At 28.5% G+C, this 18,260-nt stretch overlaps 1 pseudogene; it reads left to right on the top strand.

Annotated features, from left to right (window-relative positions):
- The first annotated feature begins 2,118 nt into the window (after positions 1–2,118).
- On the top strand, positions 2,119–5,827 carry LOC114253649 (annotated as a pseudogene).
- Positions 5,828–18,260: the final 12,433 nt, after the last annotated feature.

The following is an 18,260-nucleotide window of genomic DNA, read 5'->3' as shown; positions in this document are numbered from 1 at the left end:
TAATTATTCAGATTAAATATAAAAATATGTAAATAAAAAAAAAGGAAAACTGTAATATTTATAGAAATTGATTTTTTAATATATTATAATTCAAAAATAAATAAGTATAATTTATAAAAATAATTTAAAACTAGTCTAAATATTTTTATAATTGTATTGTAACTAGACTAGATAATTATAATTGAAATAAGAGTGGAGTGTTTCAAGTTTTGTTTAATTTTTTTTTAAATAATAACAAAATACCAAACATCGTTGTTCATAAGTGTAAAATGTCTATACCTAGATTTAAGAGTCAATTCAATTGAGTTGAACTATTGAAGTAGATAATTGATTAGATAATTATCCCCCTTAGTAAATAATATACGCTAATTGGTTATATCTATTAGGTGTATAATATGTACATTTCTGTAATTTTTGTAGAGCAGTTGTGAACCTATATAATATAATATAATATATTACTTAATTGTTAAGTATTAAATAAATTGCAGTTTTATCTTTTATATTGAAAATTATAATTCTAAAAGTGAACTGATAATTATAATATTTCAATTTTAAACATTTAAGTGTGCAATTAGAATATAGGTATACGTATTATAATTGATAATACTATAATAATGAATACCATTAATATTATATTAAAATAGAAATATAATGTATACTATAAACTCTAGTATGTAGTTTCAATAAATGCTTGTTTTGATATTTATATTGAATAATTGTATTTTTTTAAGTGAGTTGAAAATAATAAGATATTAATTTATAGACAGGCGCAATATATATAAGTATACAAGATCTGACTTTATTATGTAGCGAATCCGGAACCATAATGTAAAAACTATTTATCAGTAATATCCGGAGTATATGAAGCCGTGGATGGGGGTGTTCCTGTCTTAAGATTTACAATTTTCTATGACCAAAGCTCACTTTGTGAATTAATATGACTGAGATTAAAAATTCGCATATAGGTAGTGGATTCAATATATTGCTTCGTATGTTTTTAAACGTGGTTTAAGAAATTTCTAAACATTTGTGAAATCCCTAAAACAATTTTTAAAATTTTCATCAATATTTTTAAAGTAGTTTTGAATTTATTATGTATGCTATATAAGCTTAAAATATAGTGATATTAAATAATACAGATGCATATCAACAAATATATAATAAATTAAACATTATTTTATTTTAAAATAACCATATAATATAGAAGGTTAATGAATACGATTTTTTTGTTTTGTAATTAATAGTATTTTTATATTCAGACAAAAAAATATATTCAATTTTTGCGAGCCCAAACAAAATTTAAATTTGAGCCACCCCATAGTAATCTATATGGGCTTAAAAACAAAATTATAAAAACTCCTCGAATCTAAAGAAATAAATGCACTAAATTTGATGCTAATTTGTTCAGTAGTTTCTAAGTCTTTAAGCCCTGCCCAAAAATATATTAATTTATATATTATATAGAATGATAGTTCATCTCATTAAATTGTAAATACATTTTATGGTCATATTAAAAGTGAGTCCTGTAAGCAAGGACTTAACAGTATAATCAAAATAAATATATTCTCATATAATATTTTATCAATTTTAAATTTTCTATGATACACATTATTTTAATAAAATATTGTGTCTAAGTTTATCGGACCTTATTTTCTCATTAAATAGCTTCAATAATTTGAAAGCTTACTCAATTTATGTACCTATAAATGTGTACATTACAATGTCAAAGAAAATAGTATTATAGATATGAAATATAATATATTTTAATAAAAAGTAAAAAACACGTAACGCAAAAATTTAAATGAAATTATTTTTAAAAATTGACTTCTTTTCAGGACACAACTCGTGTAACCTTTTTTTATCATTGGCTCTAACTCGTTAAGACATTAAATACGAATTAAATGGTGCTGTTCTGGTTATATATGTTTGATGTTTATATTGTATACAACTGCCAACTGATCATTGCAATGATAATAATGTATGTATTTAATTGGAAATGCGCATTTAATTAATTGTATTATCTGTGCCTCAGTACAATTATTGTTCAGAGAGTAAAGTTCACCTGTTGGTAGGGCACTCTAGGGCTATATAAGACTGGTACTATATAAATCGATAAGAATAGATTCAGTTGTATTTTCTATATTACTTATTACTTACTAGGAATAAATAATACAATAGGTGGTTTATGTATGAGACAGTAGAGTATAATATTGCATAATATTATAGTATTAGTATAGTTAACCACGAGAAAAGCACGGTGAACGACATAGATTTGGCGCGTCGATTGGTAGCTGCACTGAAATTTTACCTACGATATCGTATCGGTCGGACCGTCAGCGATGTTCACCAACACAAATTTCAACACTGAACCGTCTCGGTTGTCATTTAAACCAACGGCATACATTTGATCACCACTAGAACTTACGACAGAAGGTAGTATTAAAATATTAATAGAACATTAAATAAGACGATCTCTACTGAAATATCCACCTTTAGTGTACTCCATCCACATTGGGGTTATACATAATGATACATAATGGCCAATTATAGGTACTATACCTGCTGATTTTTCCTTAAAAGTGTTTCAACTAAATATCGTGTATGTCTATTGTGTACATAACCAAAGTACACATCATTGAAAATTAATCTAAAATGTAAGTTTTATTGTGAATGATTAAAAAAGAATAAGTGTCTTTTCATAAGTGGTCTAAGATTTGTATTGGTAAAATAAACAACTACGGCTTGTGTCTGTTGTAGTTTTATATGATTCATGAAATCGGCAACATTATGTTACTTTATTAAAACTTACATAAATTGTCAGTGTTTACGACAATTTATGGTTTAGTGCTCAAGTAAATCTTAAACATCTTTCATAGGTGAATAATAGTAAGTGAAATATTTATTACATAGAAAATTTGTGATAGTATGTATAATAAATATGTTACACAAAAATAATACAATATAGTAATGTATAGTCAAACGCGTTTCAAATCGTAAAAAACATTTTTACACATTATTTTTAATCACAACTTCCGGAAAATTATTTAAAACGGTGTGCTTTTAATTGTGATTTCTTAGAAAATTATATTTTGGTTTTCCGGTCTGCCATACACGGACACGTTATTTAGTTAGATATTTTTATATTGTATCGCAGAAAAAAGTAACGGGGGAAACCATGTCGGGATTTGCTGTGGTGTTGATTACGTTTTGCATGTGCACCACATTGCTCCAGCGGACGCCGGCCCGTGCCGCGAACATACTGGCGGTGGAGACCGTTCCGGGCAAAAGCCACTGGAACGTGATGCGATCAGTGCTACGAGCTCTGACGGACAGCGGCCACACGGTGACCGCGTTCACTCCGTTTGTGGACGGTGATCGCGACGGTTACACAGAGGTGGACGTGTCCAAGCAGACAGAAGTAATCGTCGAAGTGGACGTGAAATTACTGATGAATACAGTCAGCAGCACGCGACCACTGATCACGGCCATGGCGAACATGACCCGGACGGATTGCAACACGATTTACGAACACCGACAGATGAAAGCCATCCTAAACGGGGCGGTTACGAAGCGATTCGACTTGGTTATCACCGAACCGTTCATGTCTGAGTGTGTGGCGTATGTGGCCACCGTGCTGGGCGTGCCAATGATTTACGTGGTTCCGTCACCGATCCCCACGTTCTTGGAACGTCAGATGACTGGACACGTCCCTAATCCCGCTGTTACGGCGCACGTGCTGTCTGATCGAGGAGTTCTCAAAACGTTCGCGGAGCGTTTCGCCAACGTAGTGCTGACCGTTTACTGTTCGACGTTGACGTGGTACAACGAGCGTCAGCTACAGTGGGCCGACCCACGACCGTACGACACCGTGGATCTAGCAAGACCGTCGGTGATTTTCATAAACACGCACTTCATCACCGAACCGGCACGTCCCATCACTTCGGATGTCGTCCAAATTGGTGGCATACATCTGGCCCCTCCCGAACCCATACCAAAGGTAATTAATAATTATGTTGCTGCACTATTGTACGCGCAGTTATAATATTTATAATGGTATTAGCTACGATATCAAAGATAATTGACCATCAGTTATACAATTGAATGGATTAACATTATTTATATCTTTATATTATTTGAATGATCATATTATACATTTTTACAATATAAAAGTGTTCGTAATTACAAATCAACATATTTACACAGATAAATTGTAAATTTGTTATTAATAATTTATTCTTATACTAAAGCTTATAATAACACAATATTGCAGGTTCTGCTTTTGTAATAGCATAATGTTAAAATGATAAATAAAATTCAAAAAAAATTTACGCGGTTACATTCATACAGCGTGATTTGTCAAGCATGCTCACATAACTTATTGGTTCACTTTTTCACAGCATATTTTAGAGTTTATCGAAGACGCGCCACAGGGAGTGATTTACATTACATTTGGTTCTGTGGTTTCGATGTCATCGTTACCAGAAAACGTTCAAAGTGCATTCCGAGAGGCGCTTGCTCAGGTTCCACAGAAAGTGTTGTGGAAGTATGAAAGCGACATGAAAGACAAACCAAAAAATGTAATGATACGGAAGTGGTTTCCACAACGTGATATTCTTTGTGCGTTTGAATTCATGACATAACTTTTAAACTAAACTAAATAATAATAATTTTTAAAAATGAATATCATGTGACTTAATTGTGTAGCGCATCCCAATGTGAAACTTTTTATTAGTCACGGAGGCATATCTGGAGTACATGAAGCTGTAGACGCAGGTGTTCCTGTACTTGGATTTCCTGTTTTTTACGACCAATCAAGAAATATTGACAATTTGGTCGAAGCCGGTATGGCGATGTGTATGGACTTGTCATCTGTTACCAAAGACACATTTTTAAACGCAGTTTTAGAGATAATCAACAACGACAGGTGAATAGTTTAAAGTTTTGAATGAATCGTAAAAAAAATGTGTTTAAGAGTTAAACATTGTAAATAAACATTAATTATGCTTATGCATATGCGACCAATACATTTTTATACTACATTATATCATAATGATTAGGCCCAAAAGCTTTGAATGTTTTGAGTTAATTTTCTATTTGAAATCAGAAGCATTTCGAGTCAATCATTTGTATGAAAATATGAAAATTATAGTATACAATCAATGCTTATTACACTATCATGAGACTAATAGTTAAATGGACAGTTAACAGTTATTTTTACCAATTAATTATCGAGAATGAAATATATTTATATACTAAATGTTTTAAAGCCGGATTTTATGTCCCAAAATTACAATTTTTTTATAATAACTACTTACGTTTACTTTGTTTGAGAAAACAAATTTTACATTTGATAAGCATTTTTGGGGAATGCACTCTAGTGGGTTTACTCAAAATTTAAATACTTACCATCATATGTTTACAGGTATCAGAAAAATGCTAAAATTGTTTCCGAACGTTTCAAAGACCGACCCATGACACCAGCAGAGTCAGTAGTTTACTGGACAGAGTACGTTTTACGTCATAACGGAGCACCGCATTTAAAATCGCACGCTCTAAATCAGACATGGTATCAATATTTTTTAGTTGATGTAATTAGTACATTTTTGTTCCTCCTTTTTGTCGCTTTTTTCATAATTTATTATTGTTTAAAAATTATTTATGAATATATATTTTTTATATTTCCATATTATAAAAGTAAAACGTGAGGAAAATAAAATTATGTATGAACATAAAATATAAATATTGTACTTATGATGAATAATATAAAGAGTATGGCCAAAAAGAATACCTAATATCTGACTTAATTATAATTTGTTTTTAAAATCGATATTTAGCTATTTTTATTTAATATGTACTTTAATAATATAATAACGAGCACTTGCCTCGAATATAAATTTATTTAATGAATGTTCAACAACCAAAACTGTTTTATACATTAGAGTATCATTAAATATTAGATAGCTAATCAAGTCATTAAGTCAACATTTATTTCTGCTATCTACGTAAAATTAGTTTTGTTCAAATGTATTTGATAAAAATTCAATTTAATTTCAAATGTAACTAGGCATTGAACAATTTATTTTATTTATAATAAGTAGTTTTTGTATGATTAAACAACCTTAATAGCAATCGTATAAAAGGTTCGATACAACACAGTTTTTTAGGGCGTTCACTTACACGATAGTGTTTAATATTTGATTTCATTGCAAGAGCATAATTAAGGGGTTGATGAGAGGGAAAGATCCTCCACAGAGTCTTATCTTACTAATATTTTGCAATATTTATAATTTAATATTAATCCAACTAGTATTAATAAATTATAGTGTTCTTAATAGACTTTATGATTGTTTTTCATTTAATCATAAAATCATAAAATGTACATTTTTGCCTAAAAAAAAATTTAACAGATAAATATTAAATAAAACTATAAAAGAGCAGTTTTAAATCTTTCTTTACCGAGAGATCTAAATAAATATAAAATTTATACTAAGAAAAGCATAGGTATGTTAGAAATTCTTCGTGATAAACATTGATATTTTAGTGTTTTTTCGCGCGTAAAATTTTTTAATTACATATCTAACAACGCTTGTAAAACCTCGGAGTTCAAAACTAAATCTTACACCGCAAAAACTTACATACAATTTTTTTCAAAAAAGTGGTTTTTAGTGGCGTTAGGTATAAAGTGGTTGGCTAGCTTAGGCCGGATAGGTTAACAGTTCGGTCCTCATGTAGTGATTTACAAGGAAAAAAAAAGGTATAAAGTTTTTTTTTCAACAATTAGGTGTCTATAAGTTAGGATTTTTGTTTCGTCTTTATGTAGATGATTTCATTGAACATAAAATGTGTGTACATATTTCCAACAATAATACATAAACCATATGAGTTACCATAAACTATTGATTCCGTGATTAAAATCAAACTGATATAATGATATGCAGTCGAATGCATTTGTCACATATGATCGAATGATTGTTTTAATTTTATAGTGTGGTATATCACTTTTAAATTGAGATATTTTACGTAAAATTATAATTCGTTAATTCGCTTTTATATAAATACTGATAACATAAATATATTTCTGTGCTTAACATATTTATAATATTGATTGCTATTTTACTATACATTAATAGTATTGTATAATACTGAAGTGATGAAGTATACAATTTTATCAATAGATTGTGCCACATAAACTAAAATTAATTTAAAACCATTTAGGTGATGTATGAAAAAAAATCTATTATTTTATCTTTGATTATTCATAAAATAACCACTATAGGGCTGACATTTAAGTGCATTTAACTTTGTTTTATACATTTAGTTACGTATAATGTTTTTTCTATAACATAATATTCGTTTCATATATTTTTGAAGCAGTTTTTATTTTCCTTTTTTTGACAATATTTTTAAGGTCAATTTTTTATTTTTCTAGAATAATTAGGTAGGGAATTTGTAACTAAATTGCAGTCATTTTAAATTTAGTTTTATAGTTTTTACTTAAAAATAATATATTTATAAAAACAAATATTTCATATTTATGAAATAAATAGTTAAAATTTACATACTTATTTTAACAAATTAAATGTGATAACAAGATTTTACTTAATCTTCTAATCGAATTAATTCTTGTACGCGAAATGAAAAAAAATAACTTAATCAAATTTTATTAACTGTAATTTTTCGTGGTGATGGAAAATTAAATGAGAATAATTTTCTTTTAGATTACAATTCCAAGAAGAAGTCTTAAAATTGTACAGTATTGCATAATTTTTTTAAAATTTAAATACAAATATTTGATTCTGATCGGAATGATCAATGTATTGATTTTTCAATGATGTGTGTTTTTATTTTTGTCTGTCATCACGTTTTGAAGTAGAAATAATGCTTTGAATTTTGACTTTAGCCTCTCTTTGGAAAGGAAAATTAATCTAATTGGTACTTTGAGGGGTCAAAAGTAAAAAATGTCCAGTAGTTTTCAAAAGCGTCAGGAAAAACCCTAAAAAATAACAGAAAAACGGGAATTTTTATGCATAATCTACAGTTTTCAACAAAATAGAATTTTATTTTATTGTAACTCAAAAATGAACGAATCATTGTAAATACTTGAAATTTTCACCAAATGTTTATATTAGCATTATATATTTACGATTAAATTTTCAAAATATTTTGAATTATTTTATGTTATTTATATACAATTGAAATTTTCGATTTTTCTAGGGGTTTTATTTTTGAAATGCTGACACAAAAAATCTTTAAAATTTAATACAAGTTTAAGGTAATACAATTTTTGTTTATAAGCATTTAAAGTTTAAATGTTTACGACATATATCAAAATAGCGAAAATTTATTGTAAGGAATTTTGAAGATGAAAATTCGTAAAATGTTTATGATTACCTAAAGTTAAAAAAAACCAATACAAGGTTATCCATAAGTTTTCCTTCAAATAACTGTAATTTTAGCGTCAATATAGTAAAAATGTTATGAGCGTATAAAATTTAATTTTTTACGAAATCACGTAAAATAAGGATTTTAAATATTAAAATTTAATTAGGTAATCTATATAATTATAGGAGACCGCCCCTATTTACTCATCAGCGCCCAGGCTCCAGACCGAACTGCTGGGTCTAGAGACTTGAAATTTTGTACAGAGGTTCCTTAAGCAATGTAGGGGTACACTAAGAAAGGATTTTTCAAAATTTTGATTTTAAAGTGTTGAAATCGGTAAAAATACATTTTTACGTGTAATTTGTAAAATATCTAATTCATATAATAATAATAATAGCAGTCGGCCGATTACGGGAAATACGGTAAGGAATGGCGGCCTGAGGGTTTCCAGCTACTTGCAACCTGACCTTTTTTTGTTTGTATATTTTGTCGGCGTGTAAATATGAATTGTTCTGAGGCGTAAGACACCGACTAGCTTAATTATATTACCTCTTTATTATATTTAAAGGCTGTTTGATTATTATTATTCGAATAATAGATTGTTTTTAACGAACGATACATTTAATAACGATACGGTTAATCGATTGAAAAATGCAACTCTAGACGGGACAGTTCTGTAAAATTGAAATGTCAAAGATATCATCTATACACCAATTCAGAAAACTAAAAATAGTTTTTATCCTTGCGCTATATGTTAGCATTGCTAGCGTTATAGGCAATTAAACTTAACACGGGTGCATTTTGTACGGGTGTAGACCATTTGGAGGAATCGACCCAAAATATGGTCTGTTTGGGCGAGGGATTATTCAACTAAAAATACCGTTTGGGCGAGGATTATTCAACTAAATTTGGGAGGTATGAAAAAATGCTTATTATATACACTCAACAATTAATTAAACAAAACCATACAAAATATAAATAATTAATAATAAGTTCTATTTAAAAAAAATATTGGTATAGATATTAATAATATTATTATATAGGTAATCTACAGTCAAAAAGTTATAAATAAAATTACATATAATATAATTAGTACATTTTAAAGTAATCTATAGGCTTTGTATGAAAATGCTCATAATATACATTCAACAATTAATTATTTAAATTTTCGATAATAGTGATTAATAATGATCAGCAATAATTATATCTGTCACTACCGTATCTGTTACTAGGTTTTTACCTCGCAAATAGGAAAAAATAATTTCACTCGCCCAAAAGGTACAAATGATAATAGCCCAAACGGACTATTATTTTTTTGGTCAAAATTATTACCTTCGCCCAAACGACCACCGGCCTTTTGCACGGGCAACGCCGTGACGGGATAACTAGTTAATCATATAGATAAAATCGATATTGGTAAATTAGTCAGTAGCCATAAGATATATTTTATATTATAATATATTATTGTTTTATTAACATTTATATTTTAGTTTTATTACTCTAAGCATAAGACATATACAATATACATCATGTTGCCCCTATCGCTCCCCTCAAATACACCACTGACTGTATACGTGTTTAATGTATCTGCATGCAGTGGACATACTCCGTTCATCGTGACTGTTACCGGTACAGATACGACGGACGGCTGACGGCGGACAGTAGGTATCAGACAGCGGACATCAGATGAACGAACAGCGGACAGCGATACAGAGATTTTATTATAGTGACCATGGCCACCTATTAATGGGTTTTTTTTTTAAACAAAACACTAATATTACGTCTTTTTAAGAGTGTAGGGTGTTTGTTACACTACTACAAATATGCTAGAATGTTCAAGGGACTATCGCTTAATATTTTAAAACAATATTGATTTCGATCATTTAAACATTTACTACGAAAGTCATTGAAAAACAGTTTTTTTTCAAAAAAACTATATTCTATGAACAGAATGAAAGAATAGTTTTGACTTTCAAAACTTCATATACGCGATAAGGTGTGTTGTCGAAACAAATGGGCATATAGGAACGTAAAAAAAGGTCAAATTTTTTTCTTAAAGTGGCCAAGGCCACCTGTTGACGGATTCTTCGATAAAAACTAATATTACGTCTTTTTAAGAGTGGCGGTGTTTGTTTGACTTTACAAATAAGCTAGAATCTATAAAAGAATGTCACCCTATCTTTTAAATCAGTAATATATTTCACTATTTTTACTGTGAAAAAATTTGGCAGCCCTATTTACTATTTAGAAACTGAATTGGCACCTTCAAGTTTCAAAATCTATTAACGTTTTTGAAAATATTATTTTTACTTAATTTCCGTTCGAAGTAAAACAATATTTTTAATATTTTTCTTCTTATATTTTTTTTAAAGTTTTTTTCTTTTTTTGAATAATTAAATACATTTTTAATTTCATATTCTAAATATTTTTCGAGTATTTCAATATAATGTAATAATTGAAATTCGGACGAGTAGTTTATAAATGATATGTACTTACAGTTTAGGAGAGTGGAGTGGAGTGGTTCGAGAATATTAAGCTATATATTAACTACGTTATTGTATGTAACGACCGTGTGTAACTGTGTAAGACGTATCATGTTGTGTAGTTTTTACTACCTACATAAATATACTAAACATAAAAAGTCATAAAAGACGTACGATTAATAAAAAAATTGTTATGATAATCAATTGGAAAAGATTAACAATCCTCAGGAATATTTAAAGCAGCTTAAGAGTATAGTGGAAAAATCTGTTTTCCCAAATGTATACAATATGCTACACTTAGCGCTTTCAGTTCCAACGAGTTTCGCATCTTGTGAAAGGACATTCTCAGCAATGCGTCAAATAAACACTTACATAAAGTCAACCATGTTAACAAATCGATTTTCAAAGTTATCTATCTTAGCAATTGCAGAAAGAGATTTTTGTCAAACGTTCTTAATAAAGAAGACATTTTAAATAAATTTGCCAATACTGAGCGGAGGCTTAATCTGTAAATTGTAATAGTTATGTATAAAAATCCTTTAACAATCATAGTTACACTTATATTTTAAGAAAATTTAATTTGTATCTAAAATAATATTTAATAATACGTTAATATTTTAATGTTTAACTTCAAAACCACTTTGTTTATTATTTGTTAATTTACTTATTATAAAAATTCTAGGGCTGAAGCCTCCATAACTTTGATGTCTAGTTACGCCTATGACTACTCCGCTCATCTAAACTTTAAATACTTATAATTCATAAACTACTCTTTCGAATTTCGATTTTTATACATTGAAATAATTCGAAAAATATTTTGCTTTAGAATATGGAATTAAAAATGTAGGTATGTTATCATTTAAAAGAGTAAAAAAAATAAAAAAAAAAATATTAAAATATATTTTTAAATAATGAGTGTTATTGTTTAATGGATAAACTATTACTAATAAAAACAATATTAAAAATTCACTTGTTAAATTAAAGATCAAAGTAAACTAAATTTGATTATGGATATTATTAAATATCATTATGACATTATTTGTATAATGCTAAAAATTTTGGTAACATAAATAAATAAATGCTATGATCGATATACCGCCATACCGGTATTTTAAGTTTATAGGTTATATGAAGTTATATTAGGATAGATACTTGTAACTATAATTATTAAAAACTAATGACTAGCTATAAAAAAATTTTTAATTTGTTAATATCTTATAATTTAGATGATTTCATATTTAAAATTATATCTTATTATATCCTATCCTATTTTTATTTCAAAATATAAGCATCATGTTATTGAAATTAACATGTTTAGTGATATAAAATTCAGCTATAGTCGATGAAGAATAAAATTGATTAGGTAATTTACAATGACTAATTTATTAATATCTAATAAAATATATTAAATTTTAAATTAATAACGCACTGTAAAAACTAACCTAAAGTTTTAAATATTTTAAGCGTACTGTAAAAGTGTAAAAGCCTGTAGACACGAATAACTTAAAAAAATCGGTTTAGCGAGGTTTCTTCGTTAGACTTCGGAAATTATTAAAATTAACAACATACGAACGGAGCAAAAGGAATATCATTTATATATATAATATATAAATTGAAATCATTACTAAGATTAAATATTATTTGGTTTATCTAATGTTAACTGGTTATAACAAAAATGTAAAAAATATAAAATATCGGCAGTTTGTATTTTAGATGATTTTTAAAATATAAATATTGATTATAAAGTACGATATAATTTGATTCAATTTTTATGCAATAAACCCTTAAAGGTACTCCGGTTTTTCCGCAGCGTCCAATGTCTAACGTCAACTACCGGTCTGGACATAGTGAGCATGTAGACGCGACGTTATGACGCCGTGCTGTTCCACTCTTTGACGGTGCAGGGAAACCGTACCTCAACAAATACAAACAGTTACTATTTTTTTTTTTTATATAAAATATAAATATTTGTTTAAACATTAGACGTTAATACAAGAATATTGAGAATCACCGAGCTAGAACAATAACTATGGTACTGTTTCGCTGATTTCATTAGCTGGTAACGAAGAAAAAAAATTATCTTTAATTTGCCGGTGTTGCAGTTAATTGCGTTTAACGTGTGGTCCCTACTGTTCCTGTTGCAGTGGACGCCGGCCAGCGTCGCAAATAATATCTCGGTGGTGACGGCGAATCTGAGTCTAAGTTAATGCGGAGCGTGTTGCAGGCCGTATTACGAGCGTCGTCCGACCGCGCCCACACCGTGACAAACGCGTGGCGAGACGGACAACGGCCAACTTGGACGGTTAAAGGTTTGGACACGACTGACACCGAACCGTTGGTGTCCTATTGTGTGAAGTACGTGCTGTTCGCGTTCTGGTAAGCCGATCGTCGCGTACCCGGAACACTCGTTGACTGGACACGTACGGAATACGGAAATCGTCGGCCACGCGTTGTCCAGCCGAGGCGTGCCCAAAACGTTTGCCGAGCGTCTTGCCAATGCGGCGCTGGCGTTACCTATGCAGTTTGACGTTGACGTGGCACGCTAAGTGGCAGCTCCGACCGTACGACGCCGTAGACCTGGTCAGACTATCGTTGATTTTCAGCAACACGCATTTCATTACACAAACGGCTAGGATGTTGACGCGAGTAGTCGTCAAATCGACGGTATATGTCTGACCACGCCCGAATAGCTACCAAACGTAATATTAGCGATTTGGGGAAGTAATGGTAATTAGGTGGTGGATGTAAACCTTACGCAGTTCCCCTCTAAGTTCCGATACCGCACAAAAAAAAAAAAATATTAATATAACGTCGCATTATTCATTTATAATATTATTTAATTTATATTCGTATAGGCAATACACTACAATATTTAATCTTTTACCTACGCATAATACACACGAGCAGCTTGGCTGTTTTTAAGAATTTAAATATCCGGTATATGACATAAAAAAATAATTATTGAATATGATATTATATATCATATTTTTTAATAACGAGAAAAATGTTCCAGAAAATAAGAGAAAATTAAGAGAACACATACACAGTTCTAGCTACTGTTTTAATTAGACATATTATTTTGTTGTCTCCGTTTAGTAATAAGGTACGCAACTAAGCAAATTTAATTTTAGAGTTAAGAGGAATCATACGTGTGTAAATATAAATTAAAAATGGTCGTAGCTCACTAGGAAATTATAACATCAAAAGAACACTACAATGAACGCACAAACATGATGTTACCCACCTTTTAGTTTGGTAAAGGTTAATTAACATTAATATTAAAACTTTAGCAGTTAAACTGAGCTGCTGAACGTAAATGAGCTGTTGCATACTTTTAAGTCCTCGTTATTATATTCTTTTTCTTGAATTATGGTTTTTGAAAAGTTTATGTGCAATTTTTTAGATAACTAGTTTATTTGTTAATAGGACATTTTGAAATTAATCGATGCACTTCATGGAGTTATCTACTTCACATTTATTTTGGTTCTGTAGTTTTGATGTTATCATTGCCGAAGCTCATTACGAGATGCATAGGTGGCTCTGGAGAAGTTTTGCTGAAAATATAAAGATGAAATGAAAGACAAACCAAAGAATGAATGACACGGAAATAGTTTCCAAAATGGAATATATTTAGCAAAAATCAAGATATTAAAACTATAATACCTGCTATAGTAATGATACTATGATAAACTATAACTGTTATAAACCCGATATCAAAATAATATTATTTTTAATAATATGTTATAATTATTATAGTGAATAATTAGTAAACCTTAAATTTAAACTGTTTATCAGTCATTAATATATGTCAGAAGTAGGTATATGAAATTGTAGATGCAGGTATTCCAGTCTTAGAATTCCTGCTTTTCTATAACCAACCGAGAAATATTGACAATTTGGTTGATGCCAGAATAGTGATATTTGTAGTCCTATTTTCTGTTACTAAATATACGTTTGAAATTTTGAATAAAACTGAAAAACAATTCGTATAACTATTTGTTTACATGTATCAGAAAAATGCTAAAATCGTTTCTGAACGATTCAAACATCGATGGTTATCTGCTGAATCGGTGATTTATTGGACCGAAAACATTTTACGTCATAACGGTGCACCACTGCACCACATTTAAATTCTCGCGTTTTAAATCTAACGAGGTATCAATATTTTTTGGCTGGTTTAAGTAACGAATTTTTATTCATTGTGTTTGTCGTTTTGTTTATAAATTACTGTAGTCTAAAAATGATAATAATGTATGAATACAATTTTAAATATTTCCAGTGTCAAAAAAAAAAAAAAATTAATAAAATAAAATTAATAAATAATAAATGACCAGTAGTTATTGCCTCTCCTATCACCTATCGATATTTCACTAAGGTTCATTGATTCGTTATTTTAATATGTTATAGCAAATATGGTGGTATTTTTAATTTAGTTATGTAATGGATCTATTTGCGTATTTAGACATTTTTGCTTAGAATTTAATATATTATATTAACTAGTTTTACTGTATTACCCGACGTTAATCGAGGATAAATGAGATCTGTGCCGAATTGTTATAAGTAACTTTTTTTAATCTAATTAAACCAATTGTAAGCAGAATAAAACAAATATGTTTTGGTTCTGATTTTAATATTATTATTTATAGTGGGTTAGTCACTCTAAAATAACTGTGTCAATCTATTATTATTATTTTTTTTCCATCAACCATCCAATTTGTCGAGTATTTTTTTGATCCTATAAACTTAAACCATACATTTATCTTTTATTATTTATAGATAATATCTGCTACCCGTGGTTTCCATTCTTATACTCTTGCGACCTGCCCGGAATCCCAAATTATATGCGTACTCAATTTGGTGCCAGTTGGTTAAAAACTGTCGATTAACAAATGCGTCATTTGAATTACATGCAGTATTAGTAATATCTATATTTTCTTATTATTAATAATTTCCGTTTCACTTCTCAATTGTTTTGGTTAAAATTGGTTATTTTATTTATTAAAATTAATGTATTGTAAAATGGTCAAGTCGTTCAGAAGTTAAACAACTATTACAGTAAAATAAATAAAAATTATATACATATATAAAGATAAGTGTACATGATCAACGTAATGCATTTTTGAAAATTTATGTTTTTGGTAACATAAATTTTAAGTATTTTATATACCTTTAGATGGGTATATATTTACATATTATATTGAACGATATTGATTGATTATTAGAACGTAAATTAAATAGGCATAAAGTGCATAAACGAAAAATATAATAATAAAATATTTTATAGTAAACGAATTCAATTTTTATTCCGTCAAATCATAAACACATTTTATGACTGTACCTATAAAAGAATAACAGTTATATATAGTTGAATATTTTAAACCAAATGAAAAAAAATAAACTGTTTATACAATGTATTTATTGTATTAAAACGTTGAAAGAAGAGTAGGCCGGTTTACCTAATGTAGTGTAGTAAAATAATACGTTATGGCTCTGGACAATGTTGAAATTTGTTATTATTATTATTACTATTATTGCTTACTATTGTATTAAAACGATACAAAATGAAGCATGGATGGACTATTATTGTTTTGGACAATAACTTTAATACTTCCGTAACATGAATAATTAATGTAACAAAAGAATAAATATTATAAAGGTACTTCCGATATTGCAGCAGGCATGATTTTATGCACTAGCAGTGATTTCCGGTCTGAAGGACATTATACGTTCTAATTAAACACATATTCCTGACAGATTTTGTAAACACAACAAATTATGTCTTCTTACGTAGACTCTTGAATTATTTATGACACAGTCCCGAACGTTAAACTTTTTAATACAACACGTATTATAATTATGTACCCTTATTTATAGCGTTTAATTCTTTTTGGTTTGTACGTAAAATATGTAATTTAAGTTGTATAAAAAAATAAGTGGTGTTATTATTATGTAAATTGGTAAATGATGTTACGATTAAATTATTATATTTTTTGAATTATCGAGTTGAATGATTGGCATGTACCTACCAGTTATTGGATATATTCTTATATACAATAGCATAAAGTATTTGATGAAGTCTGAAAACAATGATTTCAAATAAAGCGAACCAAACTTATGATCAAAGTCAAACAGATGGTGTTTGAAAAATCTAAATAAAAACTTTTATAATAAAATTGTGAAACATCGTATTTATAGATATTTATTAATTTCTTCACCTAAGGAAATGGAAAAATTCAATTTTATACATACAAAGATCAAAATTGCGTGAATTCATTTAGCTACAATCTCTTTTTGTAGGGTTATACTATTATTAGCATAATTTTAAATTTATTGATAGGAGAGGGTGACAAGATTTTCTTTTATTGTATATATACTTAAATATCAACATATTAAATATCGGTTCGTATAACTTAAATTAAAATACAATTTTCAATTACTTAGATACATACTTTGTTTCTTTCAAAAGCGTAATTTAATTTCCAATAAATGTCTCCAGCCAAAAAGTTTAAGTAAAGCTTAAGTCTATTCGTGTGGGGCATAATATTCATCCTCATAATAAGCTTAAATACTTTACAGTTTATTGATCAAATAAGAGTATAAGACACTCAAGAAATGTATTGAAGTAAATTAAACAAAAATCCGATAACGCTTATAATATTATAATTATTATGGTGCAGTATTAATATAGATAATTGGTCTAGCAAACTTATTGAAAATCACTTAAGTAGGTGGTATGTGTAATATTTTACAAATATTCGACATCCAAAAAATATTTAGCAAAATGAAAGACTTCCTTAATTTTCAGTTTGAAGCCTTGAAAAAGCAATACATAATAATAATAGTAATACATAATAATAGCTGTATTCTGAGTTGTATTGATTTTCGTCACTTAAAGAAGCTTTTTTATCCGCAAACATTTAAATATCAAACATTAACTTTTAAACAAATTAGAAATATAAATGATTAACTTGATTTAAAATGGGACAAAAGATTTTGATTGAACATATTGAGCTATACTTGAGTTGTACTACTATTCAGACTATACGAAGACAAGCACATTAGATGATTTAATTTGATTTTATATAAACTAAACTGATAATGTAAAACAAAATAGAAAATACTTGATTTTACATCAAATATTTAAACAATATTAAATTAAAAAGGAAGAATTAGTATGATGTATATTCTATGTGTTAAATTTTAATTTAATGGTCAATGATACATCATTGGACTCAAAAAAATATTCTGAGTGAAGACGGTTTGTCAGTCATTATAACTAAATATATTTTATAATATGATATTATGTATTTATATTACTACTATTAAAGTAAGTAAGTTTACTATAAGTAATACGGTAGGTTGAATTAATTTTTGTTGAAAACGTTGCAAAAGTTT

The sequence above is a fragment of the Rhopalosiphum maidis genome, chromosome 2, assembly GCF_003676215.2.
Source record: "Rhopalosiphum maidis isolate BTI-1 chromosome 2, ASM367621v3, whole genome shotgun sequence".
NCBI lineage: Eukaryota > Metazoa > Arthropoda > Insecta > Hemiptera > Aphididae > Rhopalosiphum > Rhopalosiphum maidis.
The sequence above is the reverse complement of the archived record's forward strand: the minus strand, read 5'-3'. Positions and strand labels throughout refer to the sequence as shown.